Consider the following 22,807-nt stretch of genomic DNA (forward strand, 5'->3'; position numbering starts at 1 on the left):
AAGATGCATGCATGTGATACAAGGGAGTGGTCTCAACTCTTCTTATTACCTCACAAATACAAAAAATGTCACTAATACTCTACAGGCAATAGAGACTGAAATTTATGGATGTTTTCAGGTACCAAAATGATTTTGAAATGTCAGATACTAGTAATCCTATATCTTCCTCGTCCTTTTTCTTCTTTAGGGATATGTGTTGGGGTAGAGAGTTATAGAGCAGTGGAGAGAGAAATGTAAGTATCAGAATTCTTTTATTTTTTTAATAATTAGTTTTATTGTTACAAAGCAATGAAGACTTTCAATAGGAGTGTAAAGGTTAAAGCCACTGCTAAATGTCTTTGTTAATGTTTTTTGTGGTTTTTTTTCCATCAATACTGTTTATGGCAAACACTACTGGCTGGCTGAACCAATACCCATCCATTTCAGCTAGTGATGACCATGTAATACATTTGTGGGTCAGAGCTATATAAGTAGAAGTTTGTTATGTAAGGGGTTTGCTTTCCTGATAAAAAGAGGTACATTGATCTGGTGCCGCATTCTCACCTTTATGTCTTTTGTTCCTTCTTCTCCTGTCTGGAATGCAGACCCAGATACACAGCATCACTTTACAATCAGGTGGCAGTAAGTATGAGTACATAAGCCTTGCCACTGAAGACGGTGGGGTATGACGTTAAAAAAGAGCCAAAGTCCCCACATAGCATCTTTGAGAAGCTGAACTAACTTCCCATCTCAAGACTTAACTGTTCTGTGTGAAAGACGAATCCCTGTTTGCTTAAACTTCTCTTTCTGTTTTCTGTTATTTGAAGCTGCATCCACCCATTCCTAATCAGTTTACACTTTTAGACTTTTCAGTTATCTGCCATTAATTGAATGCTTATACTGTGCCAGGCGCAGTGCTAAGTATTTACATATGTTAATTTAATTCACAGGACAGCCATAAGGAAAGTAACACTTTATTACAGATGACATACTGGCATACAGGATGGATGGATCCCTGTGTGACTGGAATGGTTTCATCAGATAGAGAAACTGAAGCAGAGAAATGTTAAGCAACTTTGCATAGCTAGTAAGTGGCCATACTAGAATTCAAACAATGTCAGTCATATTACAAAATTTTACAACTTTATAATTTTCAAGACCTAAAAGAAGTTCATTTTAACTTGTATTTGATTTATGGTGAGGCTGAAATTCTTTTCAAATGCATTTGTCATATATTGTGCCCACTTTTCTATCAGGAAATTTCTATTTTTAACAATAGCGCTGAACTTCATCCATGTTTCCTATTTGTCATTTGTCACTTTGCTTAGGGGTTTTATTTTATTTATTTTGTCATGCAAAATAATGTATTATGAAGTTAAATTTATTAAAAATCACTTATTCTTTCTGGTTTTTATATAATACGTAGAAAATTTTTAGGCCTCTAAGAACAACATATTTATTCCATAATTTTATTCAAGTAATTTTATAGTCTAATTATTTCTTTTTAAATCTACCTAGGATTTATTTTGGTGTAAGACATGAGGTAAACTACAAATTCCTCAGCTTATTAGAATGTTACCTCTAGCATGTGAAAAAAACAGAAACAAAAAGCAAGACCCTGTGTATTTTGTCTATAACTGAACTTTCCATTCTTTTCTGTTGGTCTCTTATGACAATGAATATCTTTTTCATAAACATAGTCAACATCAAAAATAATAGAGAATTATAGGAAGCACTTCTGTTACATTTAGGAAAAGTAAAAGTAAGCATAATGATTCTATAGCTTCTTAAAGTTCTGGAGATCATGGCCAATGTATTAACTTATGAAGCAGAACCAGTAGTATAAATATAGGAAAAGAAAACACAACATTTAAATATTTGCAAAAATCTTTATGACATTAGCAAATCCAAGTGCTGAGAAACTAAATATCAGAACTAATCACAACAACTCAGCAAACTGGTGGAACAAAGTTTAATTTTTCCCAAATCATGAGTTTTCTTAAATATCAGTGAGAGCAGATAATGTTTTGAGATTATCATTTGTTTTTTCTATGTTTTTCCTTTATCTTTTCCCTCCCCCATCCACAATTTAAGTAGGTATCAGTTCTGCATTTCATTTCTTCAGAAACATTGACTGAGCAGGAAGCAAAAATGGCTTGTAATATGTTCTGGCTTCTCTTTGTCCAAGATTTTTGAGTAATAATACTTAGGAGAATGTGAAGGGTTTATGGGGGAGGTAAAGGGGGAGTGTGGTGTGTGTTTAGAGCCGTAGTACCTTGATATGCATATTATTAAGGTAGTGGAGGTCTCTATAGAAAATTGTAGTCCCTCTCCTTCCTTTGTATGCATTCTGCATTGCAGCTTAGGATGGGTACTTAAAGATAAATAAATATGTTACAGCTGCTCCTGAGGGTGGCGTGAAGCAGGCCAGAGACTCAGGATGCCTCCATGGGGTTAGTGTGAGCCAGGAGGGCCAGGGCTCTGAGTTCTTCGCCTCCTTTTATTTTTTTAACATCTTTATTGGAGTATAATTGCTTTACAATGGTGTGTTAGTTTCTGCTGTGTAACAAAGCGCATCAGCTATACATATACATATGTTCCCATATCTCCTCCCTCCTGAGTCTCCCTCCCACCCTCCCTCTCTCACCCCTCTAGGTGGACACAAAGCACTGAGCTGATCTCCCTGTGCTATGTGGCTGCTTCCCACTAGCTATCTCTTTTACATTTGGCCGTGTATATAAGTCCTGCCAAGTTTTCATGCACTGGTTTTGAAGATCCAAGAGAGGCTCTTCAAATAAGGCTGCGTGACTTTTCCATGTAATGAATTCTGCTCTCTTCCTAAAACAGTTCTTGATATGACTACTTTCAAGTTCTGTATGGCCACTTAAAAATAAATAAATAAATAAAATGGGAAAATGGGAAGAGATTTTTAAGATGTGTTAGACTTTCTCCAATGCAATGTTGACTTTACTTGTATAATTAGAAATTTTTAAAACGCTGTGCTTCTTAGAGTTAATATTTTGACCAAAGCTACACGTTTGTTAAAAATATAGATAAGTAAAGATGAGGCTTTCTTGTCTGTATCATTTCTTATCAGTAAGCTTGAGAGGGTCTAGGAGACTATTTGTTTTTTCTCTTCCCATTTGTAACATGAAGTTTGGGATTTAGGTTAACTTGAAAGCTATTGAAAGCACTTACATAGTTTTACTGCAATTCTGAACTGTCTGCAATGTTTCTGTTGGCAATTTTAGGTGAACATTTATGGAACATATATCTGGCAGGCCACATCAGTTCATGTATTGAATCAGGTAGTAATATTGTATCTTTTAGCATCTTCTATGCAGGAGGCATAGTGTGATTGACTCTACAAAGAAACAAATGTTAATAATATACAATTTCATAATCCATTTAAGCAAACAAAACACGACATCTTTTAGGAAAAGATGACCATGTTACATAACAGCAGTTCCAGTCTCCTCCAAGATTGTGTTTGTGCAATTAAACATTGGTATCTCTTCACTGATTCACTTAAAATGCTATAGTTTGCCCCTGGAAATTCTTTGTATTTAATTAATTATAAACCACATATCTATTTTAACATGTAAGAATTGTATTCAAATATAAGCAGCATGCAGATCTCAAGAAAACTGTCCTGCTTTTTTGCAATTTTAATCTCCTTTAATGATTAGGATAATCCATTTGGCCATAAATCTAAAATTTATGTTTGGGCTGCTTGAATCTGTGGATCATCTTCCTGTTTTTGATCTGGGTCTATTCCATCTACCACATACAGTACTTGCAGTCTTACAGTTTCCTTCCTTGTATACATTCTGTATACATCTAGTTAAAGAATTCAGTGTGAGCAAAGCATGTTGACCTTAAGCAACATTTTAGTTAGAATGTCTTTAAAAATCTTATCTCCTCTTTGGGGGGTGTGTGTGTATGTCTACATGGGTTTTTATGGATACATTTTAAAAGGAACTCTTTTCTTCAAATAAAAATTTTAAAAAGACAGTGTTACTGCATCTCTGTTAGCAGGGCACAATTATTTAGAGCCCCAAAAAAAACTAGAGAAACCATTACCAGTATTTAAAATCAGGAATTTAAGGTAGAAAATGGGTTATCAGGTGATGGAAGAAGCTGAGAAGCTACCTAGAGCACTGTGAGGCTCTCCAAAGCTTGGCAAATCCAAAGCCCCCACCACTTGCAGGCTGAAGGACAAACGAGTAGGAGGTATGATCGTAACCCATGGTCTTGAATTTCTGAATGAAGACTGAAGCTGGTGGACTTTTCTGGAAGGAGCTGGAACCTTGAAGGTGATGGTAGCCACCACCAAAGACAGAAAAAGGGTACCTTGGAGTCTCCCTTCCTTCTGCCCTCTACTCTGTTGACGGTGACTGAAGCTTGGAAATGTAGGATCCATAGCAGAACTGAGAGGAACAAGGGCACGTGTGACAGAGCAGGGACAGAGGGCAATTCAAGTTGTTTTCAGAAGTAGGGATGGACTTGCACTGAACTTCCCAGGCTATTTCTCTTGTCAGTCCCTTGCTCTCACTGTTCTCATCCTGTGGGACAGCCAAAGGAAGCCATGCAGTGGTGATGTCAGAGCTCCTCTGGGGCTTAAATCAATGACAACGGTCTCATTGACTCAATAATGCATTCTGTCGAACAAAGCAAGTCACGTGGAAAGTGCTCTATTTTCCATAGCTTATTTTTGGCAAAAGCATTACATTGCCACTTCGCTTTAGCAATAGCCACGAGGAATACTTTTAGACTATAGGGTAGTATAAACGATCTCCATAATGAAGAAATTTATTTATTTATTCTCTTCGTAGTGGTTCTTTTATTCATAATTTTACTTACATGTGACACATGAAGCTATTGAGCTAATTCACGTGAAAATAGAGACTAGTTAAATGATGCTGAGAGTTAGCAACTTAAAATTCGGAGATCAAAGAAAAAAGTCAGTGAATCACGGCAGTTGCACTGCTATACAAGAGTAATTATATAAATCGCAAAGAAACTGAAATTGTTACCACATTGACGATATTAACAACAGGGACATGGGATAGCCCTGCTGAAGCCTGATTATCAGGAAAAGATTTGGTATAGACATCAATTATATACAAGGTGCCTTGACCTCAAATATTTTCTGCTTGATTTCTTCCTACTCCCTCAAATATATCCCAATGTCAATCCACAAATAATTAAAAAACATTTTTTCCAGCATTTTGAAGATATAATTGACTTAGAACATTATATAGGTTTAAGGTGTACAACGTAATGATTTGATACATGTAGATACTGTGAAATGATTACCACAATAAATTTAGTTAACATCCTTCACTTCACATACTTAGAAGTGACAAAATCTTAATGGAAAAATGAAGCCGCTGGAGAATGACCAGAAGTGGAATTCATGCCTTGACATAAGGGAACTTACGCATTTGCCCTTCTTTTCCACCCAACTTTGCATAGTATAGGGTAGCAAAAACTCAAGCAGAGAGCTGCAGTATTGGGGGGTTGAGTTGTCAAGGGACAGAATCTGGAGCTGCTTAAAAGGCTGTCAAATGTATGTATACTGGAATCCCCAGCTAACAAGAAAAAAGAAAATGGGAAAGAATCTATACTAAAAATATGTCTGAAATTTCCCAAATTTAGTGAAAAACATAAATTTCAGGTTTAAAATCTCAGAGAATCCCGAGTAGGATGAATACATAGAAAATCATAAGTGTACATATCATAATCTGACTGATAATAAAAAGTAATGAGAGCATCTTGAATGCAACCAGAAGCATGTGTGTGTGTGTAGTGAAATCTTATATACAGGGAAACAGTGATTCAAACATGACTGACTTCTCATCAAAAACAATGAAGGCCAGAAGATAATGGAACAAAATCCTTAAAGTGCTGAAAGAGAATTCTCTCAGAATTCAATCTCCGGAAAGAATATGTTTCAAAAAGAAAGGCAAAACGAAGAATTTTCAAATAAATAAAAGTTAGTAATTTACCACCAGCAGACTTGTACTACAAGAAATGCTGGAGGACCTTCTTCAGGTTGAGGGAAAATAATGACTGGGGAACTCAGATCTTCAGGAAGGATTGGAAAGCAGAAGGAAAAATAAATAAGCAGGTACATGTAAAAGAATATCTTTTTTTTTCTCTTAACTTTTTAAAAAGACCATTGCCTTTTAATGCAAATATTATATGTAAGGTTGTATTGTAGGGTTTATAATGTATGTAAATTTGAAATATGTTAGCAATAGCACAGAAGATGGGGTAGATAGGATCATGCTGTTATTAGGCTCCAGCATTTTAGATCGAGTGGAAAAATATTAACTCTAAATAGGTGGTAATAAATTAAAGATGCTTATGATAATTATATATAAATTACTTCTAAAAAATCAGCAAAGAGGTGTAGCTAAAAGCCAAAAAAAATTAAAATGGAATCTAGTATTAACTAACCCAAAAGAGGGAAAGAGATCATGCTTTTTATTCTATATAAAACTTTAATAGGGCTCCCCTGGTGGCGCAGTGGTTGAGAGTCCGCCTGCCGATGCAAGTGACACGGGTTCGTGCCCCGGTCTGGGAAGATCCCACATGCCGCGGAGCTGCTGGGCCCGTGAACCATGGCCACTGAGCCTGCGCGTCCGGAGCCTGTGCTCCGCAACGGGAGAGGCCACAACAGTGAGAGGCCCACGTACCGCAAAAAAAAAAACAAAACAAAGCAAACAAAAAAATTTAATAAAACATAAGAAAAAATACAAATAAAATGAAAAAGAATAGATCTGGTGGATCAGAATATTGGGAGTGGGATTCAGGAATTTATATTTGATAACAACCCCTGCCCATCCCCCCCACCCCCGCTAATTATGTTGTTCATCCATGATCGAGACTACTGGTGTAGATAGACCTTACCACCTTTCCCGTGGTTATGAAAGCACAAAGCCTCTCACAAGGCTATTTGCTGCTTCCTACAGACACATCACTCAATTGTAAGAGCATCAGGAACCTCAGACTTGTCAGCTGGAAGAAGCTGGCTATGGCCTAATGGTCTGCAAAAACTATGTTATCAAAATGACAGCAGTTATGAAAGCCTTGGAGAGTTTAACAGCTTGCTATTTCCTCTTTTATTCTTACATACCTCTTGCTAACTTTTATCTCCCCTCAACTTGTCTGCCTTTTATAGGCATTTGATGGAGACAGAATTATCATAATCTGACACTTCCATTTTTACAGGAAAGGGAGACCTGCGGGGGTATATCAATATTCTCTGTCGACTCACACATTTGTGGCCTGAGCAAGTTTGGCCTTGAGGTTTTAAGGACACAAGTCTGTTGCACTTTCTGTATTTATATAAAGTCAAAGCTGTGTGGAAGATGACAATCTGTCAGAAATGCTGGTCCAATGGGGTCAGCAGTGTGTAATAAGGCAAATCATGAGGGGTTGAATATATGCCTGTTTCTTGTGCCTCGAGATGTCGCTTTCCATCACATTGAGGCAAAAAAGGAAACTCTTCAGAAAATATGCTGATTTAAAATCAGGAAAATAATTTATAGTGGTAATGTGCATGGGCTAAGTGTGGAGATTGCATGTACAAATCTCAACCTGGATTTTTTAAAAAGTGGAATTTTTGGATCATAAATGCGTATTTAATGTAATACAAAGAAAATTTTATAATCATTTTGGAAATACTGATTTTTTTTTCTAGTAGCCTTCTAGGATGGCAGATACGTTTCCATATGTCCAGGTATATAATCTCATAGGAATCCTCTAGGTTCTTAATTTAATATCCTGATTTAGGGTTATGTCTACTTAATTTAATTTTTCTACATCTGACTCTCTGAGTTGGGATTTTGTCCCACCACTCAGTATTTATTGAGTAGCTAATGTGTTTCAGACTCTGTGCTAGGCAGTTGGGATACTGTCTCCAACCTCACATCTCTCAGTCCAATCAGGGATGCCCACAATTAGAGACAGTTATGCGATACTGTGTTAAGTACCATGATAGGGAAGTACAAGCACATAGGAAAGTGTACGTAATTCAGACTTGGGATGTCAGAGAAAGCTTCCTGAGAGATGTCATCTTTAAGTTGAGACTTAAAGAATGATTAAGATTAATGGGGAAAGAGGAGGAGTACAGAAGAATGTTCCAGGAAGGGGAGCCAGTATGTGTAAACCCTAGAGGTAGAGAGAGCATAGAAAATTTAGTAACCCCCCAAAAACTCAGGCTATCTGAAATAAGAGGTTAGGTAAAGCAAGAAGGTTAATTAGTGAGAGAGAGAGAGAGAGAGAGAGAGAGAGTAGATGCCAGATCATGGGAAATGTTTAAGTGATATCAGGAACTTGTTGTAATGACCAGAGTGATTACAGTGTTTTAAGGGCAGAATGGCATGGTCAGGCTTGTACTGTAGAAAGATCACTCTGGCTGCAGTACAGAGAATGGACTGGAAGTAAATTTGGAAGGACCGGGGTCAGGAAGGTCAGTGTGGATATTGTTAGGTAATCCACATGAGAGGTAATGGTAACTTGAACTAGGGTGATGACAAGGGGATAGAAGAGTACAGATTCCTGAAAATTTAAGTGGCAGAGTTGCAGGACTTGCAATATAAGACAAGGGTCCCTGGAATCTAAACTGAGCTATCAACGACGTGGATATCAATAGGAGTTCGTAGAAGTGGTTTCAGTAGAACTGAAATCACTATGAAGTAAAACAGTGTTAAGGGAAGTAACACAGTGAGAGAGCTGGAAGAGAAACAGTTTGTACACAGGGTAGGACTTTGAGGTTAAGATTTCAGAGGTGGAGAATTGGCAGGTGATGATAAAGCCCAGGATGTGGCATTGGGAGCGTGTGACTGAAGGTGAGGGATGTGAAGATCACTGGAGAGGCAGTAGGCACGGCACTGGATGAGATTCCCACACTAAAAAAGAAATTCTTTTTAAGTGAAAATTGAGGCTGTGATGAAAATCATGAATCAGGCATAAACGCTTCAGTGAATGAGAGGGAGTTACCAGGAAGTTAGGAGGTGACAGAGGGAAGGAGGCGTAGAGGCTAGCATAGACCAGATGACATCATGGTAAGTGAGCCAGCCTGTATTTCTCAGGAGAAACAAGCAGAGAAAACTTTCCTTCAGTAACATTCTTCCCTTGCGTGCCAGATCTCGTGGACAGAAGTTGATGAGCGCAGTAGCTGCTATTTCCTAGTTACATCTTGACACTTCAACCCCACCTAGCCTCTGCTCTCTCACAACTGTCTCATCCCTTCAAGTCCCAGATCTCCTGGTGTCCTACTCTAATGGCTTCCCCTTTTCTAACATTTACAGCTCCTTGGAAATGTGTGCAAGCAGGTGTCGTGTGTGTGTCTGTGTGTGTGTCTGTGTGTGTGTGTGTGTGTGTGTGTGTGTAGGGGAGGTGATGGTCATTCTACCTGTACAGTTTTTGTGTTTAGTGTTTGGCTCATAGAAATGATGATCCTTTGGGTCCAGGAGAGAAAAAAAATGAGTCATTGTCTGAGAGGTCAGCTAAGTGTACAAAATCAGTATTGTACTTATAGACATAGAGATAGAGATAGAGATAAACAGATAAGCTCTAAAGGTTGAGCGAGTGAGAAGTTAGAGAGTCACGAAGAGCAGTACTGAGAGGAGAGATGGTCACTCTCTACGTTGTTCTAGATCAGTTGCTGTGTTTGAGATTCTGGACTCTCAGGACTTCACTGGAGCCAGAATGAAATCATGTCTGCAGGAGTCACTCTTCCTGTTGATGGGGTATGGGAGAAATGAAAGTGGGATAGAAGGGAAAAATAGTATTTATAGAAGCGATCGTCATGAGGGCCTCTTATTCCAACAGTAACTGCTGTAAAATAGGGAAAGCAGAGCCTTTTACATGTGTCCAGACTGTGAGATCACTGAGAGCAAAAAGTGTGTCTTATTGTCTTGTCTTTGCCTTTAGGGGTTTCTGCAATGTGATTATAATGTTTTGAGGTGTGAATTTACTTAGCATTTTCTGCTTGGGATTCAATGAGTTTTGAATCTAAATATTAATGTCCTTTAGCAGTTCTGTAAAATCTTTAGCCATCATCTCTTCAAATATCTCTGATATCCTTTTTGTAATTTGAATGGCTGCATATTCCTTTTCGTCTTACCCTCTACCTACTCTTGCTTTCACTTTCTGGATTTCTTTTCCCTGCAGACTTGATCATTCTCTCTTCAGCTATGCAAATCTGCCGTATAATCTTTTCACTGGGTTTCCTAACTTTAATGTTTGTGTTTTCAGTTTCTTAAAGTTCTCTTTTCTAAAAATTAAAGCCAGGACTACTTTCGATTAAAATTTCCACTCAAATTTTCTTCAGACAATCAAAGTGGTGGTGATTGGGACTGAAGCTCAGGTGAAGGCTTACTAATGATTATAAATCCTCAGAGGCATCAGGTTGTAGACAGACAAACTTCTTTGTTATTCTCTTCTAAAGAGAGGATTTAATTCTCATCCACCTTTACTCTGAGGGTTGCGTGTGCTGGGGTCCAAGCTGTTTTCAGACTTTAGCCTTTACCTCCTGCCTGCTTATAGCCCCGTCCTGCCATGGGGTTGTCAGAAACCACTGATAACAAAACTAATTTTGTCACTTACCTCCCACCGTTCTTGCTTTCACTTCAGATTTGGACTCTCTATTCCTCAATTTTGGGCCAGATCTGCTAGGCTTTTTAAAAGAGTTTTTGATGTTGTGTCTAGTATTTCTGTTGTTTCAGTAGGAGGACCATTCAGGGTACCTAACTTGAAAGCCTTTGAGTTCACCATTGAGCAGCAGGAAGTCAACTTCTGAGAGAGAAAACATACGAGGACCTCCTCAGAGGTGGATGGTAAACACTACTGGGAGTGATATGAGCGGAGTGTGGCATAGCTACCCAATGCACTCAGGATAAGGCAGAAATCTAGTCTTTGATGAGTATGGAGGTATGATCAGGGACTAAGACAATGGTGGTAAGAAAAGGCTGGCCTCACAGCCTTGTAATTCAACTATACTCCAATATAAAATTAAAAAAAAAAAAAAGAAAAGGCTGGCTTGTGTCAAGGAAACATGAAATGTGCCTCACAGAAAGAGTGCATTTTATATTATCATGGAGAAAAAATTGCCTCTCATCAACAAATGATTGAGAGATCTGATCTAGACAGAGATCTAAATTGAGTGCATTTTATATGATTCAGTAAAATATCCTTCTTTTATTAAACAGGAGAAAATATGCTAATCATAATTAATATGAAAGTAAATAATAAATTTTAATCTTATCTTTGAATTTAATGTTTATTCCTTGGAAAGGAAAAAGTGCTATAAAAGCAGAAGAAACTAGAGTGAAAATTAAACTTAACATGGGACATAAAGTAAAATGATAGTACTGCTTCATCTTTGTGGGAAAAAAGAGAGAGATAAAGGGAGTGGTTGTGGTTATGAAGGAGAAAATGGGTAGTATGAACGATAAGGAAAGAAGATAGAAATGGCGAACAGACACATGAAAAGATGCTCAACACTGATCATCAGGGAAATGCAAATCAAAACCACAGTGATATGTCATCTCATACCTATCAGAATGGCTATTATCAAAAAAGACAACAAACAAGTGTTGGTGAGAATATGGAGAAAAGGGGCATTCCTGCACTGTTAGTGGGAGTGTAAATTGGTGCAGTCACTGTGGAAAACAATACGGAGGCTCCTCAAAAAAATTAAAACTAGAACTGCCATACGATCCAGCAGTTTCACCTTTTCACAAAAGATATATGCACCCCTTTGTTCACTGCAGCATTATTTACAAGAGCCAAGATATGGGAGCAACCTAAGTGTCCGTTGATAGATGAATGAACAAAGAAGATGCGGGGTGTGTGTGTGTGTGTGTATGTCACACACACACAGTGGAATATTACTCAGTCACTAAAAATATGCGAAGTCTTGCCATTTGTGAAAACATAGATGGATCTAGAAGGTATTATACGAAGTGAAATAAATAGGACAGAGAAAGACAAGTACTGTATGATATCACTTATACGTGGAATCTAAAACACAAAACAAACAAACTAAAAGGAAAACAGACTCATGGATACAGAGAATAAAAGGGTGGTTGCCAGAGGAGAGGTGGCTGGGAAGGAGCAAAAGAGGGGAAGGGGAAGGGTTTATACCTTTAGAGGTATAAACCTCCAGTTATAAAATAATTAAGCCATGGGGATGGAGTATCCAGCAGAAGGAATGTGGTCAATAATATTGTAACTTTGTATAGGGGCAGATGGTTACTAGACTTATCATGGTGATCATTTCATAATGCATGCAAATGTCAAATCACTGTGTAGTATGCTTGAAACTAACATAATATTGTATGTCAACTGTATTTCAGTAACATTTTAAAAAGATAGAAATGGCAGGTAATATCATGAGCAAAAAGAGAACAAAAGGATAAATGTCAGATAATACAAAAGAAAAGAAGACTAGGAGAAACACACACAGTGAAGATGCTGGAAAAACTAAGAGACTGCCTGAAGAAAAAAACTGATAGACCAAAAAACATATAGAGGTAGAGGAACAGAAAGTTAAAAGAGGAAAAGAATTCAGAGGAAAGATGAGAAATGGAAATGCTGAGGAAGGAAAGGAATTGTAGTCAGTAAGTGTGTGTCCGTGGCTTTTGGATTAGTTGTGACAATGTTTATGCATGTCTCCAAACAACATGATTCCCAGCCTTTGGGGGAACTTACTGATTATCCATCCACAGGGAATTTAAGTGTTTTTTTCTTAGGAGCCTGGAACAAAATGGATAGGAAGTGAACAGTAACCTTCCGATGGGCAGTGAAACAAACTTTCAAAAATAATATTTGCTTAGAATTTTTTCTTTTTTATAAGATTTGAATTCCTTCTTAAAATTCTTTAAACTGATTTTTAAAAAAGAATCTTTTAAATAATATGTAATTTGAATAAATAAAGGAAAAAAAGTTTTCCTACTCTTTCATAGACTCTACAAAAACAGGTATTGAGGACCCACTATGTTTGGATCCCTAAATAGGCAGACCCCATAAGATTTTAGTCTGTGATACATAATTACATGTCAGACAAAAACATTCGATCCATTTATTTGAAAACAAAACATTTACAATCTGATTCTCTCATTTGTACAATGTACTTAAAAGTATCTTCAGATATACTCTAAGTTTGCAAATATGCAAAAATGTAATTACTTGGATGATTTCCCACAGACATTTGTTAGTTTTGAAGGGTTTAAAGTTTACTTCATTAAAAATGTATGAGGATGGTCCTCTCAAAAGAGACTTAGATTTACGATGGCAGCATTTCCACACATCTAACTCCCGCTATGGACATTGCCATTAAAATGACCAATGGATTATTTAACCAAAAAGGAAGGAAAAGAAAGAAATAAACCCTTCATTAGTGCAGTTTAATGTGGAATAGTGGGCTTCCCTGGTGGCGCAGTGGTTGAGAGTCTGCCTGCCGATGCAACGGACGCGGGTTCCTGCCCCGGTCCGGGAAGATCCCACATGCCGCGGAGCAGCTGGGCCCGTGAGCCATGGCCGCTGAGCCTGCGCGTCCAGAGCCTGTGCTCTGCAACGGGAGAGGCCACAACAGTGAGAGGCCCGCGTACCGCAAAAAAAAAAAAAAAAAAAGTAAATAAATGAGCACAGTGCCTAGTACATAATAGCAGCTAATATTTATGGAGTACTCAGAGTTAATTCATATTAATTTGAGGATCTTCCACAAGTGATGAGAATTAAATAAAGAACAGATGAGTGACACTAGTGAACATTAATTACTTTTGTGTTTCTCTTTTAATCTCATACTTTCCCAGAACAATTCCTTTCTTTTATTCAGAATCTTGTAATGTTCCTAATGAAAGTTGAACTTTCGTGATTAAGATTCGGAAACAGTAGTACATTTTCAAATATTTATGAAATGAAAAAAATAATTCTGTCACAGAGTGGTCACTTAAATATAGTCACTTTAATTCTGCAGACAAGCCCAAAACCTCTATTTACTGGAGTGAATCTTATAACAATGAATTGTGACGGAAGTGGCAAGTGAGGTTTTTGAATACTAGAGTGTTTTCTTACTTCCAGCATTTTGAGTATTTATACCGTATATTTCACCTATTATCAATAAATGAAAAATTATCTGACACGTATTAATTAAACTCTCCTCGTCTTCAGTATGTCTACAGGTAAGCAGATCTTTCTGTGGTTTGTGTCATTTTCACTACAAGATTAAGGCTTTAAATTTTAATATTTGGCACTAGTACATCTGTCAGAATTCATTTTAACTCATCCATAAACATGTCATTTGCATGTTGATTAACTGTCACAATCTCCTCTGTAACAATCTCAGATTGGAACTGCACATAAGTCACAACTGAACAGATTTCTATTAATTCCAAAACCTCATATGAAATAATTGTTGTTTTTCTGAAGAAAATCTGTAGCCAGTGTGCAAATTATACATTTTGTTTATATAGTGGATGTTTTAATTATGCATTTGTTTATACATAAAACTTGGATTTCCAAATCAAGGACTATAAATATAAAAAAGATCTAGCCAAACTAAGACGCAAACCTCATGCGATCAAATTCAACAGTTTGGCAGTGGGACGCCGTAAATGGATCCACCCTGGCAATCCGACGCAGTGCATTTCCTACTGTAAGGCAGGAGAGGGCGCTCTTCCCCACAGTATTTTGGTTTAATCCTCCAGGAGCAAATCAGCTGTGAGAAGCCAGCCCAGTCAGAGGAAACACCACACAAGTTCAAGCAGCATCTTGGCGGAGTCCTACTGGAGACCTTGAGAAACTAAATTAGACCTATCACAGCTCCGGGCGAGAGGACCTTTCTCAGTTCTGTTGAGGTTCTCAGAGATTCCAAATGGCTTTGGAGGAATACTGAAGTTACAGTGTCCACTCAGAACTAAAAAAAGGAGGGTTTCAACCCAGTAAGTGCATCCAAGTGCATTCCCAGCCAGCAATCTTAAGTGTTCTGGAGGCAACCTATACTAACTTGATGAATGCTTTCTGACTAGATTTCCCTAGGTAATTAGGGCAGCATTTACTCCTGAGTAGGGTTCTAGAAGGTGGAGGAATTCACAACTCTGAAAATGCAGTAGACATTGAATTTTGGATCCCTTCCTTCACATGTCCTTTAACAGTTTGAAATACAACATTAAAGTACATGATGTCTGGAGGGTTGAAGCTTTGAACTATCTTTGCCCTTTAAAGAATGGTTCTGGCTCTATGTTTTGGGAACTCAACAGTTAGAATTCTCCCCCATTATTTTAATCCTCCTTTAAATTGCACTATGATTGTCATGAGCCTCATTTCTTAAAGTAGTATTGATAGCATGGAAACATTTATTTATTTTAGTTAACAATGAGAGGGAGATTCGCATATAAGAGTGAGTGACTATACCAATAACTTTTAGGTCTATTTTTAACTGAACTGTTACCTTTAATCCTGTCCTCTGAGTTAGTTTTATGTAACTCTACATTATAGGGGCTTTGAGATGCTCATCCTTTTATCCCAGTCACTGTTATTAATGCCCAAAGAACACTATGTTCTTGATTTTAGCAAATCAGTGGGCATTTCTTAGTTTCAGCAATAGGCTGAAAGTAAAAACAGGGTTGACACTTAATTGTGACAGGATGAGTTAAATAGTTCACATTAAATTTGTTCTCAGAAATAAATGAAAAAAAACATCTATAAACATAGGTTATCATGTTGAAATGATACATCTTTCAATAGGTTTCTAACATTCAGAAAATAATTGAAGGGTTATGTATGTTTTCAAAGAAAAGTAAGTAAAATGGAATGAAAAGGCATTTATTGGCAAATTGACCTCCAGCTAAAATCTTTAGCTAGGGAGGCAGTTTGCGCCCTAGAGGAAAAAGCAGGAAAGTGAGGAGCCCTGGGTCCTGGGTTTACCATTAATTAGCTGTATCACTGTGATGTTTATTTCCAGTTCTGAGTCTCAGGCTACAGAGTTGTCAAATGTGCAGGATGGGGCATTGCAGGTGGAAAAGTCATCTGAGGAGTTAAAATTATTCACACTTATATGGTATTTATTAGAACAAATAAAAACGTATATATATGTATCTATATTTATATAGGTATAAAGAAACTAATGCCTACATGAGAGATTTAGATAGATATAGATACACACACGTGGCCAGTAAGGCAATATGGTGAAACAGGAAGTAACGGGTAAGAAAGGAAGGAGAAAAACAATTTGTGGGTAATATTGCTCTTCTATTTTTTCCTGGCAAAGTTACTTCCAAGTTACTTGAGTTAAAAGGAAAAAAAATTATGTAAGAATTATTTTCGTCCCATGGAAGTACGATTTGTTTCACTTCCAAATTGAATGAATTACTTCGACTTAACTACTTAAGTCAAAATCTCAAGGATATTTTTTTTCCAGAAACTAATACATAAATTTTACACTGTACTTTTCCCCAACATCTTTTCAAGTTTAAAAGGCCACAGCTTTGGGCTTCCCTGGTGGCTCAGTGGTTGAGAGTCCACCTGCCGACGCAGGGAACGCGGGTTCGTGCCCCGGTCCGGGAAGATCCCACATGCCGTGGAGCGGCTGAGGCCACAATAGTGAGAGGGCCCGTGTACCGCAAAAACAAAAAAGGCTACAGCTTTGCCTGCAGTCCTACACTTGTGCACATCTCCTAACAACTGACCCATTTATTTCCTGGGTCCAAGGCTATGTCTTATGGCCCCTCCCCTTCTCCCCCGCCCCCACCTCTTTCCCTGGCTCACTCCCCCGCCCTGACCATCTCTCCTTAGGCCCACACTGTTCTTTGCTCGAGGTCCCCTGATCCATGAGTCTCCTTTACCATCTTTCTTGATCTGTTTCTTAGTTTGTCTCTCTGCCTTTTCTATTTTTTTCTCTCCCGTTCCCTTTGTCTATCTCCTTTCTTGTTTCTTCACTGAGGACAATGTAAAATGGACCTATAGTTTAAAAATAAATGAATAAGATTGTGTTTCCTGTTCTAATTTCAAAATAAGGTAAATTGTTTCCACGTTTCTTTCGTTTTTTATTTCTTTGCTGTACGCGGGCCTCTCACTGTTGTGGCCTCTCCCGTTGCGGAGCACAGGCTCCGGACGTGCAGGCTCAGCGGCCATGGCTCACGGGCCCAGCCGCTCCGCGGCATGTGGGATCTTCCCGGACCAGGGCACGAATCCGTGTCCCCTGCATCGGCAGGCGAACTCTCAACCACTGGGCCACCAGGGAAGCCCTCCATGTTTCTTTTAAAACAGCAATCAAACCACAGTAATTAAAAGAAGGCTCTGTGCAATGTGTGGGTGTGCACACGCACGTGAGTGTGTGAGCGTGCACACTGCAGTTGTGTTGTTAATCGGATATCTGTTCAGGAGGGCAGTGCAGTCCTTCCGTTAAGACAACAATGCAGTGTCTCTGTTTGCTCTTCAGGACCCACACTCCACCCTCCTCTCCGCTGGTCACACCCCCTTGAGGCTAACCTGCCTGAACGAAGTCAACAGAGATCCTGGTCCCTCAAGTCAGGTTTAGCAAATGGGAATTCTGGGAGGATGCAGGAAGAAGGTCACTGCTCTGTGCCGGCTGACCCACTCTTTCTTTCTGAGTTTTGGTAATTTTACTTCCCACCATCTCTTTAGCTTGGGTCCTGTCCTTTCACTTCCCCTTTTAATTAGATTTTTGATAAATAAACCCTCCTCAAATTATCCTAGTTCAACTGTGTCATAGGTAGCCTGTTGGAAACCTGGTGGACACAGCAACCTTCACTCATGTATTCATTCACTTAGTAAATATTTTTTCAGTGCCCACTAAGTGTCAGGCTTGGCACTGAGCTTCAGGGATATAAGTAGTTGGCAAAAAACAGTCACAGCCTCTGACCTCATGGAGATGAAAATTTAGTTTGGACAGGTTTTTCCACCACTGTGGGTGGACGACATTGATTGAACTTACCTTTTTTTCATTCGATACTCGATAAAATCTAGCTCAAACTCAATGTAAATGTCACACTCCAAGCATTGTAAGCAGTTGCTTTATCTCCTTAGAATACTTCCTAATAGATGTTCTGCTGGAGTACATGAGGGAGCAGACACAAGCACACTAATTAGCTACCAGCATGGTCCACCAGTTGGAGTTGAAGTCTGCAGCAAAATTCCCTCTTGCTTGGGGGAGGTCAGTCTTTGGTTCTATTCAGACCTTCAACTGATTGGATGAGGCCCACCCAGTGTATGGAGGACAGTCTGCTTTACTCAAAGTTCACCAATTTACATGGAAATCTCGTCCAAAATCACCCTCACAGAAACATCACATTTAATATATCCTCCAAATGACAAACTACATCTTTACACCTGAATTAAATAATGAAATATTTCAGGTCAAATACATTTTGAAAATTTAAGAATTTAAGTACATATTACATGACTATGACGTGCATGGCTCTTTGCTTGATACTGGCCTTACACAGATGAATGACATAGACATATTTCCCATATTCATAGAACTTAGTTTGATGGTAAAATAAACATATTCATGAGATCATATGGTTTTTATATGCAACATGAAAAGAAACAATTGAAATTTTCTCCACTCAGTGTCACAGGTACACATTTATGAAACTGATTTCTTCTTTTATTCACAATACTTATCCTATAACTGTTCCATCAGCTTCCCTGACCTTTTTTAACAGATATATCTGCAAAGACCACAGCTGTGTTATCAGGACCTCAACACTGTCGCTTGTTAATTTGGATGAGTTACTGTAATGCTCAGAGCCTCTGTGTCTTCATTTCTAAAGTGAGTATGAAAATTTCTGTGTTGTCACAATGGAATGGTAATGTGATTGACAGAGAGACACAAGGTTTTAGTGGCAAATGGAAAGGAAATTTACAGCAACGGGAAAAACAGAGAATAGTTACGGAAAGCAAGGGTTTACACAGTGAGGTTTCAGAGACCAGGATGGCTTCTCGTATTGCCCCACATTCCAAACAGATTATGCAGCTTCGGATGTGCTGCCTGGGTGGAGTGAGGATCCTGCTAGCTGGGAGAAACTTGCTTTGCCATTTTCAAGAGTGTTTTAATACCCTATTACTGGTATCAGTCAGGCTGTCCTGGGGACTCTGGCTATATGCCTGCCTCCTGACTAGGTGCAAATAACTAGCACAAAACAAAATTAGCACCTTCCTGAGTGTTTACATGGAGGTGGGATGAAGCGAGGTTCTATTACCCATGATCAGGCTTCAGCAGGCCTGGGCTTCAAGCTCTAGGAGGGTCCCTACTGCAAACAACTAGCTCACAAAGATTCGATGTGGAAACGTTTAAAGCACCCGGCCCATCATGGGCACCCAATCAATTAAAAACTAGAATTCCGTGACATGAATAATATTGGTCATGTTACTATATTACTAAAATGACAAGAAAAGATAATATTCTATGAGCTGGGTTCTCTTTATTGCTAAAGTCACTCCTAACAGCAAGTTATTGTTGTTATTGTTATCGTTATTTGTTATTCGGTATATTATTATTTAATATACTATACTTAGAGTATATTCGGATTTTTCATATTCCCAACCTCATACATTTTACTATATCCCAAGTTTCCTAAAAAAGCAATACTTCATCTTTGAATGTAACTAATACTGGTGGTTACATAATATTTTATTCTTTATTTTTCTCAGGAACAACAGTGTGTATGCTTAAAGATGATTATTCAAATATTTAATTGGTTTTAGTCAGAATGAGCTTTCTCTTGATTTTCTTCATGTTAAGAATAGCAAACTATCCTATTTTTGAATGCAAATCATATGTTTTACAATGCCATTCAGTTGCCTTACATTACAAATGAAAACATGCAAAACTTGTGATTGTGTTTTTATATATACGGTTTTAATACTTTTTTAAAAATAAATTTATTTTATTTATTTTATTTTTTGGCTGCATGGGGTCTTCGTTACTGTGCGCGGGCTCTCTCTAGTTGTGGTGAGCAGGGGCCACTCTTCTTTGCAGTGCACGGGCTTCTCATTGCGGTGGCTTCTCTTGTTGCAGAGCACAGGCTCCAGGTGCACAGGCTTCAGTAGTTGTGGCTTGCAGGTTCCAGAGCGCAGTCCCAGTAGTTGTGGCACATGGGCCCAGCGGCTCCGTGGCATGTGGGATCCTCCCAGACCAGGGCTCAGAACCCGTGTCCTCTGCATTGGCAGGTGGACTCCCAACCTCTGTGCCACCAGGGAAGCCCAATACTTTCTTTATATAGGATGCCATATTTATGTTTTCCACAATCTAGATATAAAACCACTTTATATTCAACTCCAATTATTCTTACAACATGAAGAAACTGTTAATAGGGACTGCCGTCTGTCAGTAAAATTAAGAAATGATTAAAGTATAGAGTATGAATGCAAACTTCATCATGCCACACCACTCAAATAGCATGACACCTCACGCAAACACATACCATCATGTACACACACACACACCTGAAATACTCCGTTGACTTTATATATGTGTCGGGATAGAGTCAAAACCCTTTACCATGCCTATGAGGTCTTTCATGATCTGGCTCCATCACTGCTCTTTAGCCCCACTGCGTTCTGCAATTCCTTGGCACTCTCTGCTTTAGCCACAGTGACCTCCTTTCAGTCTCTCAACTGATCATACCCTCTCCTGCCACCATACCTTTAAGACATGGATGTTCTTCTACCTGGTGCATCCTCCCTTCCCCTGTTGAGTAGTTAACTTCTAAGAATTCTTCAGAACCTCTTTATAGAAGTTCTCTTTGACCTTCAGGCTTTCATAGAGTCTAAGCATCACATAGCTCACCATCAAATTTGTCTCCACTGCAATTTCACATTTGCTTGTGCAAGCACTTTCTGTGCCAGCTTCCCCATCCCCATTAGACCCTGGGGTTTGTAGGGGAGAGTCCTTGTCAGTTTCTGCTCACCATTACATTCCCCCAGAGCCCAGCACTGTGCTTTGGAGAAGCTTGATAAATATTTGTAGAAAGGGTGAAAGGTGAATATGAGCCGTGTGTGAAAGCATGTAATGTTGGCCAAATTTCCAGCTCATATGTTAGTGCAACTGAACATCAGAAGACATAATAGATGGTTTAATTTATCTGTTTGGAGTACTGAAATGTAACGATTTCGGTGAATGAAGTGTGATTCGTTCCTGCCCCTGCTTTTGATTCCTTAGGGAATCATTTGCCGAGTGCCTTTGATGAAAATATTTGCATTTTGCTTAATTTTTGTTTGTTTTCTTGTTGTCCTCGGGGAGCGGAATGCCTGTCTGACTCCCCCTGACAGATCAGCTATGGCAGGTCTGCTGTTATAGAAAATTCTCCACCCCAAAGGCTGTAGATCTCCTGCAGGGAAGACTGAGCAAATGCTGTCATTAGCAGCCATGCAGTGCTGAAGACATGCAGTGAGAAAATATGTCAGGCATTGTTTCAACGTACAGGTTTTAGCAGAAAACCATGAAGAATTTTCAGGATATTGATTACAGATTAAAACAACAATAACCTTTAACTTAAATCCTGAGAGTTCCTCTTGTCATTTTTATTTTCTTATTTTTCTTGTCAATTAAAAAAAATTCATGCATATGCCCCCATATTTTTTAGGGAAAGATGCTTTCATCAGAGAATATTTTAGCTCTACTATTTCACTTCACTTTTTACATAGTCTATTTCATATTTCTTCTTTTAAAATCATCAAAAGAAACCTTCCTTAAAGCTAGGACAATAGGCATATAGAGCTTCCTGAGATAAGATCTCTTTTTTCTTTTTTTTTTTAAATGTACGTGTAAGCACACTGCACTGTTTTGTGCATAACCGTCAGTGAATATTTGTTGAATTAGTAAGCACTTAAAATAGTGACATAATCTGTACACTTCTCTAATAAATCATTCTGAGAAACAGTAACATTTCATTTAATTTGGTCAAGACAAAAATGTCTTTTACTATTCAAAACTATCAACTAGAGTAATAATCCTTTGCTCTGTATGGGGCAACAAAGTTGGGTGAATGGACTGATTTGACCAAGAATGAATTCCGTTGAAAATAACAGTAATGAGAATAATAGTCAAGATTAAAAGCAGATTGTTGATGGGGTACTTCTGAGATAATTGTCTTCAAGATCTTTTCTTTCAGGGTATATCTATGCTTCGTTGATAATTAAAGAAGGACTTGAAAGGAATTAAAACATTAGAGGTTCAAGTGTAAGACATAGTAAGAAAGGAGCCACAGAATGATTACTGAATACACTGGCATCTAAATAAATAGTTATAATAGAAATTCTCTTATCTGATGAGTAGAACCTGTTGTTGGTTACATCACTGAAAAGCAGTGAATGTGAAGAAGCATTAAAAAGTGATTAATACTTACCTTAAATATTGTATTTTAATCTAAAACATACAAATTTATTGTTTAGTCACCAATCTTTTGAGATGAGGCCAAGAATTTGAGTGGTGTCTTCTGATTGAAGGTCCTCATCTTCTTTTTTACACAAACCACACCCATAATGCATCATTCACATTTCCAGTTTGAGTTTCATCATAGTAGAAAAAGAAGTTAACACTTGTAAAGCAATCTAAAAGTGTAAGCATTTTAAGTTTTTATCATAACATTTTACAGTTGTCTCATCAATTTTTATATAATGTTAATTTATGTAATTACAGTGACAAGAACAACTGGCTTTCACAGGGAAAGAAACAAGCACAACTGATTTTGACTTTGGTAAGTAACATAGGTCAAGGAGCAAGAAGAGAGCAAGGCTTCCCTGGTGGCGCAGTGGTTGAGAGTCCGCTTGCCGATGCAGGGGA

At 38.3% G+C, this 22,807-nt stretch overlaps 1 long non-coding RNA gene across 1 annotated transcript; it reads left to right on the plus strand.

Moving 5' to 3' along the window:
- The first annotated feature begins 243 nt into the window (after positions 1-243).
- Positions 244-22,807, plus strand: LOC113618151 (uncharacterized). Its single transcript, XR_003431895.1, has 3 exons — positions 244-1,066; positions 18,687-18,793; positions 22,664-22,807. It is a non-coding gene; the product is annotated as an uncharacterized LOC113618151 (long non-coding RNA).

Source organism: Aethalodelphis obliquidens, unplaced genomic scaffold (genome assembly GCF_003676395.1).
Source record: "Aethalodelphis obliquidens isolate GAN/ISIS:26980383/991018 unplaced genomic scaffold, ASM367639v1 scaffold5, whole genome shotgun sequence".
Taxonomy (NCBI): Eukaryota; Metazoa; Chordata; class Mammalia; order Artiodactyla; family Delphinidae; genus Aethalodelphis; species Aethalodelphis obliquidens.